We start from the raw sequence: 9,118 nt of genomic DNA on the forward strand, positions 1-9,118 counted from the left end.
AGGCCTCCTTAACTATTTTGAGATCAAGAGCTTCGCATTCTTTAGCCCCCTGCTGTGTAGTAAACACAGGATAGGCAGAAATGCCCATTGCAGAAAATTCCCCAGTAATGATCACATATTTGGTTACCCATTGTTACAACTGAGCGTCTCCAGGGCCAGTAAGTCTGAGCAGACCGACCCGGGAGACGAAGAGTCAGGGTCTGGAAGCAGAGGATATAAATCTGGCTCGGATTCAGGGGACTCGGGGGCTGATCCTGCGCCGAACTCGGGGTCTCCGTTGCTCGCAGCTGTGTCTCTCTTATCAGATGTATCTCGTTCGGTATGTAGCCATCTGCAGACCTGGCTCCTCCGTGACTGAGTTAAAAATTTTTTCACTCTAGGGCGTAGTGGGTTGGAGAGGCTCGCGGTTCCTTTAAATCTCCCGCTCGCGCATGATCTCTATTTTTTACTGCGTGCTTCACAGTGGCGCCACAATCGATCCGGCGCCGAGGCACCGCCCTTTTTCTTTCGGATTTCTCGACATTTATCATGCGTGTACCTTCTAATATACTTTCTCTGTCCTTTTCAAAGTCCCTACTTTCGGAACTGGGGTGGTGGGGGAGCACCTCCTCCGCGGCACCTTCTGATGGAGGAGGGGGAGAAAAGGAAGGGGGGGGTGCGGGGTGGGAAACCCTGTGCTCCCGCGAGTGGGGGGGGGGAGGGGGGAACGAGTTGTAATCTTCCCCCGGTTTCAACCGACCGGGGACGTCTGTTCCTAGTTTCTCCGTTGCTACCGCGGCAGTTTTCTTTTCTGCCTTGTATCTTTTTATACAGTTCATTACTTCCCTCCGTGGTTTACCGAGTTTCTTTGCCTTCTTGTAATCATTAAGCACAGAGTCAAATAGTTCATCACCAAACTTTTGCCACTCACTCTTCTCAAATATTGTATTAGGATCTGCAAAAAAAATCTCTTAGCCTTCCCTACAGGCAGTAGACCTGCTAGCTGCTTTAGAGTCTCAGGCTCAATTCCCCGCTTTTATAAAAAGCACTGTAAAAAGTTCAGGGCTCAGTTCCCCGCTTTTATAAAAAGCACTGTAAAAGTTCAAGGCTCAGTTCCCCGCTTTTATAAAAAGCACTGTAATAAGTCCAGGGCTACCTCTCGGTCCATTTTCATGGCCAGCCTTTTCTGGATCGTCTTCTTCTGGGTCGTCATGTAACCTCGGTCTCCGGATCGGCCTCCCGACGCAGCAGTGTCTGGTATACCCCAGCGGCGGACTTTTTCGGAAAGTCGCAGCACCCGGGTCCGTCACGCCACCGCAGCAGCATTGCCCGCGCTGCCCGGCCGCTGCCGCCGGCGCCGCTCTCTCGCCGTTCCGGGTCCCCGTCGACCGGGGCCCTGTATCCCGGGTCCCCGCTAGTCGGGGCCCTGTATCCCGGGTCCCCGTCGACCGGGGCCCTGTATCCTGGGTCCCCGTTAAACCGGGTCCCTGTATCCTGGGTCCCCGTTAAACCGGGTCCCTGTATCCTGGGTCCCCGTTAAACTGGGTCCCTGTATCCTGGGTCCCCGTTAAACCGGGTCCCTGTATCCCGGGTCCCCGTCGACCGGGGCCCTGTATCCCGGGTCCCCGCTAGTCGGGGCCCTGTATCCCGGGTCCCCGCTAGTCGGGTCCCTTTATCCGGGTCCCCGTCGGCCGGGGCCCTTTATCCAGGTCCCCGTCGACCGGGGCCCTGTATCCCGGGTCCCCGCTAGTCGGGGCCCTATATCCTGGGTCCCCGCTAGTCGGAGCCCTATAATCCGGGTCCCCAGCGACCAGGGCCCTGTAATCCGCGTCCCTGTTCGGGCGCCATTTGTAAGCGGCGAGGAGAAGCAGACAGGCCAACCCAATATGGGTGATAAGCAACTTCCAGTTTATTTGTGACGCAGTTCACACATATATAGGAGTGGTATTCAGCCACTCCTTCTTGGCATAACAGTATTGGTTAGCCCCCACAGCTTCCTCCACATTCTCCTCCCAGGTCCGGTCTCTGGCCACCTGTGGGGGCCACCCCCTGCCTTGCTTGCACAGTCCTCCAGAACTCTATGGTTCTGCTCTTAAAGTCATTCTGCAACAGTTGGGGATGCTGTTCTGACTGTTCTTCAGCACTGCCACGGCTGCTGGCTCCTGCGGTAGCTACCCTCCACCATGTTCTCAGTCAGGTCAGGGAGAGCACTGAGCAAGGCAGACAAATCACAGACCCCAGTGACGGTGTTCTCATTGTCTGCATGCCCTGCCACCACTGTTGGCTCCTTGTGGCAGCTGCCTTCCACCACATTCTCAGACACATCAGGGAGCACATAGAGCAAGGCATTCATATCATGGGTGTTGTGGATGGTGTCACTGTTCCACAGCCCTGACATCACTGCTGGCTCCTTGTGGCAGCTGCCTTCCACCACATTCTCAGACACAACAGGGAGCACACAGAGCAAGGCATTCATATCATGGGTGTTGTGGATGGTGTCACTGTTCCACAGCCCTGACATCACTGCTGGCTCCTTGGAGCAGCTGCCTTCCACCACGTTCTCAGACACATCAGGGAGAGCACTGAGCAAGGCATTCGTATCATGGGTGTTTGGGACGCTGTTCTCATTGTTCCCCAGCCCTGCCACCGCTGCTGGCTCCTTGCGGGAGCCACCTTCCAGCGTGTTCTCAACCAGGTCAGGGAGCGCATTGAGTAAGTCAGTGAAATCGTAAACATCAGGGACATTGTCCTTGCTGTTCTCCATCGCCGCTGCTGCTGCTGGCTCCCTGGGGAGCTGCTGGACTTGGGCAGGCTCAGCAGAGACTGGCAGCCCCGGGACAGAGGGGAGCACACAGGCATGCACAGGAGGCGGCGCGGCCGGAGCGGTGAAGCTCACTCTGGGCACCTCTGATGCCATGGACAGCTGGAGAGGGAGCCTCTCTATTGGGAGAAGCAGAGAGGTGCTGGGGGGAGAGCTTGGCAGGCTGGGGTTTACCTGTAGGGCAGGAGCACCAGGAGGAGCGGGAGCTGCTGCTGTACCTGCCACGGCAGTTGGTCAGTGCCGGTTGGGTAGGGGCCAACTGCCCCCTCCCTTGGGTTCTGCCCCAGTTCCACCAGTCCTGTCTGCTTCAGCAGCCTCGTGGGGCTCTGCTTTGTCAGACACAGCAGCTGTCCCTCGCAAGGCTTTCCTGCCCCGCTGTCCTAAACGAGGGTTTCCCACGCCCATGAGGGTTTCCCACCCCAGCTGTGGTTTTTGAGGAGGTGAATTTCAGGTCCAAGGGGAAGAGATGGGGCCGGCACCGCTGGCCCTGGGATGCTGATGTGTGTGTGTGATAAACACATAAATGTTTATGTTTGCTTTCACAAATCATAGGTGTGGTTATGTGCATATAACTGTGCAAGTTTACAGTAACAGAAACAAAACTCTCTAAGGACACAAGACTAGACAATAAGTTAAAAAGGTTCAGCTCTCTTGATCAAAACGGAGTCACATAGCAAAAGAATTTGTAAAGGTAAAAGAAAGGGGGGGAGGGGGGTGAAGCTTGATATAAGGTAAGCTGGTGCCTGGAAAACATAAAGTACTTTTTAGCTTAACTTTGGTTGTAGAAAGAGAACAATGTTTACATTGTAAGTCTGTGGAATGTAGTGGCCCCACTAAGCATGAGTTAATTGTTTCACACCAGTCTTCCAAAGTAGTTTTAAAGAGCGATGTTTGTGTTGTAAGTCTGTGGCGAGATAACAGGATTTAGTGGCCCCACTAAACATGAATGAGTTATTTCACACCATCCTTCTACTTATCAGTTAGTTTGGAGACAGAGCCTCCCAAGGCTCTGCTAGCTTGGGATACTCCTTGTCTGCCCATCCTGCAATAAATTTTGCAGGCAGGTCACACTGTTTTAAATCTTTGCTAGTTCTCAGAATAATTACAGATATAGCTGGTTGTGTGATTGCTGGGGGGTCCAACTGTGCCAGAGGTGAAAAGTACACCGTGAGGAAGACTGCTTACTTCATCTTGAAGACCCCTACTCACAAGAGGAAGACTGGTTACTTCATCCTCAAGACCCCTGCCCACAATCACCACAGAGCAGTGCGCAGACACCAAGAGGAGGAGACTTATGATAATAAATTCTTGAAGCTAGTTATAATCTCCCCCGCCCATATGCGGGAATTATGAATATGAATGTAACTAATGTAAGTGAAAGTATATAAACCTGTAACAAATAGTAATCACTCGCACCTCTGGCTATGGTCGTGTGCCCAGCGTTGTTGCTTTTGCTGTATTGACTTTGTCCCTCAATAAAACCTTGTTATCTCGTTTAGAAGAGTGAGTTCGCATTTCACAGTGGGCATGGGCCATTTGCATGTTGTGGTGGCAGTTTCTCAAGGCAGATGGGACACAGCTGACTGCCTAAGCCAGCGTCTCCCCAGAACCTGGGCCCCAGTGATCCTCACTGCAGGCTGCGGGGTGAGTTCACCTCTGGATATCAGGCCAGTAGGGTCTTCATGAAGGTTTCATACAACCCTGAGATAAAACTGCACAAGTATTGGGAAACAAAGAAAGAAGGAAATAAAGAAAAACAACAAAACAAACCAACAAAATCCCAGACACCAAAATGTAAGACAATGAAGAAATAAACAAAGCTTTTGTGCATCCTTTACAAAAAAAATCTGAACTCATTTTAAGTTGGTGGCTAAGAAGGAGAAAAAGAACTGTTACAGCTGAACCCAGGGCAACTGTGCAGCAATAATTGGCAAGCTTTCCAGGGATTTATTCCCAGCACGCTAAAATCCAGGTTCTGCTCTGAAACACATCCAGAAATACGTGTATTAGGAAAAAAAAAAACAAAAACAAACCCCCCGCCTCAGGCCAGATGTGATCTGGCTTTAAGAATCATGCTAAGTGTGGCTCCACCTCCCCCGAAGGAAGCCCAAGGGCTGAGGCTCTCCTTTCCCCTGCAGCACCCTTGGCTTTCAGCCGCTTCTCAGCTCTCGTTGCTCGCTGGCAGCTTCCCGAGGCAGTTGTGCCTCTGCCGGAGCCAGAGCAACGGCCCAGCCCGTGCTGCGCTGTGTGGGGCGCTCCGATGGCACCATCGAGTGAGTGCAGGGCTCGGCAGCGCTGGCAGGAGCAGAGCTGTGGGGCCTGACCCTGCTCCCGGGGCAGACGCGGGTGAGCTCCAGCCCTTGGTGTTTCTGGGCAGGAACCTTCGGCTCCGGCTTCCCCTCGCCAAGACAGCGGGCGGCGCGGGGGGGGTGATGTCAGAGGCGGTGCCACTGAGGGGAGGGCGAGATGGAGCCGGGCAGGAGCGGGGCTGTGGCAGGGAGTGAGTGGGAAAGGTCGAGATGGAGCCGGGGGGAACGGGTCGGGAGCAGGGACGCAGTGTCAGGAAACGTCACCAAATTCAGTTTCCTCTTCATGCTGCAATAACAACCACCACATCTTCAGGACCTGCATATGCATCTTGTTTCAGTGCTAAGTAGTGCAGTTAGTAACTACTGCTTGTGTCATAGCTGTAAAAGATCCTTCATGCCTGAAACTTTGAATGGTGGCAGATGTGGACATATATGTAAGAGCACTGAGTTTTTACAGCCATGTCTGTAACTGTCTTGTCTCAACTCTTCCCAAGATATAATAACCTGATCTAACAAGTCAGTGGTGTAATTTTTCCCCTGTATCATCAGAAAGATGTGTTGTCTGGGGCAATGTTGTAGCTTCAAGTGATGACTAAGAATATTCACCACCTCTTTAGATTAGGTTCATAATTGGGAGGATTTTGACTCCCACAGTTGACAGCAGCTTTTAGTTTTACTGTAAACTGACTTAGTACCTTTCTGGCCTAGTTTTAGTTGTCAGTAAAGTCATTCTTTGCAGTTGTCTTCCTATTTTCTCAATAGCCTTAGCTATGTAAGGATCCGTGCCAGCAGCTGTGGCTATCAGCTGCTATGTTTCTAGTGACTTTGCTGCTGCAGACTGTAACCGGGGAAATACTGAAAACCTCTTGATAAACTTAATGGCATGATGTGATGTGGCTTTTTCTTCAGATGGCACCATGTCTTGAACGTCAGCATCTGCTGCCAGTGAATACACCCACTTGCACTGGACATGAGTCACCAATAGCTCCACAGCTGCAGCCCCAAACCAGCATCTGCGTACAGGTATTTGAGAATAAATCTAACAAAAGAGCAGTTTACCTCCTGGCATGCATGTTTCTAACAGGTGACTTAATTAAAAATAGGTTGATCCAGCTTGGGTTTCTCTAATTACATTCTGACAGCTTTAAGGGTTAGCAGGATAAAAACCACCTTCAATAGAAAAAGCATTAAAAGTAAACCACCTAAGCTCAGGAAGGCATCTTGACGAGCTTAGGAGATAGTAGTGTGAAAGACAGGAACACATGCACTTGTGCTTGGTAGGGAGATACTCTGTGATTCTTTCATTTATGGTCTTAGTATTACTGAGCATTTTAAGTTTATTATGTATGTCCTCATTACTCTGCTTCCCTCAGTTGATTGTAAGTGCTTAGCACAGATGGGCTGGCAGGACTTGGGCAGTGGGGAGATGCCCAAAATGCCCAAGTGCAACATTAGTCAGTGATCCAAAAGTGCTGGTGGGCTTAACTAGACAAAATCTACCCTCCAGAATGTGCCCTACCCAAGGGTATGGGGACCCAAGTAGGGGCCGTCCTCAACCCCTCTGGTCAGGGAAAAAGGCTGTGAGAAGGAGCGAACTGATACTGCATGTCCACAGTTGTTAAATTATAGACACTGCCACAAATTGGGTGTTGAGGATGTCACAGAAGCATGGAATGGTTTGGGTTAGGAGGAACCTTAAAGCTCCTCCAGCTCCAACCCCTGCCACGGGCAGGGACACCTTCCACTAGAGCAGCTTGCTCCAAGCCCCTGTGTCCAACCTAGCCTTGAACACTGCCAGGGATGGGGCAGCCACAGCTTCTCTGGGCACCCTTTCCCAGTGTCCCACCAACCTCACAGGGAAGAGCTTCTTCCTGAGATCTCATCTCAGTCTCCCCTCTCTGTCAGGTTAAAGCCGTTTCCCCTTGTCCCATCCCCACACGCCCTTGTTCTCCCCACAAGAAGTGAGGGGAGATCTCAGGATTTAAGGCAGCCACAGCGCTCTGCTGCCAGCTCAGCCAGAACAACTCACACACCAAGTCCAAAGCAGCCACTCTGGGGAAGTCACTTGAGGTGTTCTTGGCAACTCCTAAAGTACCCCAAGATCACCATTGCCACCCATCTCGTTCCATGCTCCTGTGTCCACAGGCATCGCTGGCACCAAGACACCAGGACAGGAACCACCAGAGGAGCTGCTGTTGCCTCCTCCACCGGTAGCTTGTGTTACATGGGGCAGCTGTCATCTACCAGTGACTCTGGTGATGGGTTCCGTGGAGTTCCATGGCCTTACACACGTGAACACAGGGAGTTCCAGAATCAGCCACCCCTCTGGTCCCCATGTCCCCATGTTCACTGTGATGGTTGGGTCCATGGGATGCTCTGGAGGTGCTCCAGGCATTCTCTGGGATTCTCTAGGGGTATCCCTGGGATGCTCTGTGGGTGTTGAGGATGCACTGGAGGTGCTTTAGGGGTCAAAGCAGCCCAAATCCCACCCAAATATGGCAAACTGGGGTTTTATTGTTTGTTTTTTTTTTACTCCAATCTTGCCAAGAGCAGGGAGCATTTACTCAGTCCTGACACTCACTAAATAGAATTTCCCTCCTTCTTATCAAATCTATATTAAATCTCTGGTAAATCCAGGGAGAGCTGCCTCTCTGCATGCCTTGAATCAGCAATACACCCGCTGCCAGACGGCTATCATTCTGAGCAACCTGTGACAGTGTCCCACCACCCTCACAGGGAAGAACTTCCTCCTAAGGTCTCATCTCATTCACCCCCCTCTGTCAACTTAAAGCCGTTCCCAGTTGTCTGATCACTACATGCCTTTGTAAAGAATTCGCCTCCACCTTTCTTGTAAAAATCAATCAGATACTGGAAGGCAAACTCATTGTCTAAGTCATCATCTAAATTATCATTTACATCATCTTCAAATCATTGGGAATTAACAGTTGAATTAAAATTCAGTTATTGCTAAATCACTATTGCATTCCCATTTGATTTTAATTCAGTCCCTGATTAACTACCATTGGTCATTAATAAGGCCCTTTCAGTTATCCGCACAAGGATGACTTCTCTGAACCATTCCCCTGTGAAGCACAATGAGTCACAGCTCCCAGTCCATTTCCCTTCAGGTGTGCAGCAGCAGATCCAGCAAGTGCCCCCGTTCCCCACTGAGGGCCATGGCAGATGAGGCAGGGGGGCAGAGAGACCCCACAGCTGTCCCAGGGTGGCCTGGGAGGACATGGGAGCTCCCCAGGAGAGGAGCTCTGTGCTGGAGCCAGCCGAGGTGTGCCTCGGGCAGCCACTGCAGAGTGGAGAGTGAAGGGTCCCCCAGGCCTGGGCAGGGTTGGGTCCAGGGACTGCCACCAGCTGGATGCTGGCACTGCGGGATCCAGCTTCTGGTTCATGCTGCCAGCCGGGATTGAGACAATGCATTGCCGGTATCAATTGTGCCATCCCACTTGGCTGCCCTGGTCTGCGGTTCACATTGAAGTTCCAGCATGTCCTGTATGGCAGCGTTCACTGGCAGCGTTGCGAAGCTCATCGAGTGCAGGCAAGGCTCAGCAGCAGCTTTACTGTCCTGTGCTGGCTCTTTGGCTGCGGGAGCAGGGACCGGACCCCCTTGCCTTGCCGCTGTGCTGCAGAATGGCCGGGAGAGGGCGCCAGAGAGGTTGCACGGAATTGGGTTTTAGGTGGGAAAGCGAGGAGCGAGAGCGATGGTGGCACCGCTGCGGAGCTCACCGTGTGCAGGATAGGCCCAGCACCAGCTTTCCCTCCTGGCTCTTCGGCTGTGGGAGCAGGGCCGGACGTTCGTGCTCTACTCACTGTGCTCCAGGACGCTCGCGAAGGAAGGAGGGAATTTAGGGCGGACGAGCTGGGGCTGGGGCTGTGCCCTGCCGCTCCCTGGTGGATGTCCCATCCCGGTCTTTGCGCATCCGTGTTCTGCCCCCCCGCCTCCTATTCATTTGCTCTCCTTGGGCGTCCTGATCCCCTCCTGCCGCCTGGAGCAGGA

The 9,118-nt window shown here is 52.3% G+C and overlaps 1 long non-coding RNA gene across 1 annotated transcript; it reads left to right on the plus strand.

Moving 5' to 3' along the window:
- Positions 1–5,360: 5,360 nt before the first annotated feature.
- Positions 5,361–8,084, plus strand: LOC134170603 (uncharacterized). The gene is made up of 2 exons (XR_009967326.1): positions 5,361–6,132; positions 7,069–8,084. It is a non-coding gene; the product is annotated as an uncharacterized LOC134170603 (long non-coding RNA).
- Positions 8,085–9,118: the final 1,034 nt, after the last annotated feature.

Source organism: Pezoporus occidentalis, unplaced genomic scaffold (assembly GCF_034315485.1).
Source record: "Pezoporus occidentalis ecotype Australia unplaced genomic scaffold, CSIRO_AGI_Poc_V1 ctg385, whole genome shotgun sequence".
Lineage (NCBI taxonomy): Eukaryota > Metazoa > Chordata > Aves > Psittaciformes > Psittacidae > Pezoporus > Pezoporus occidentalis.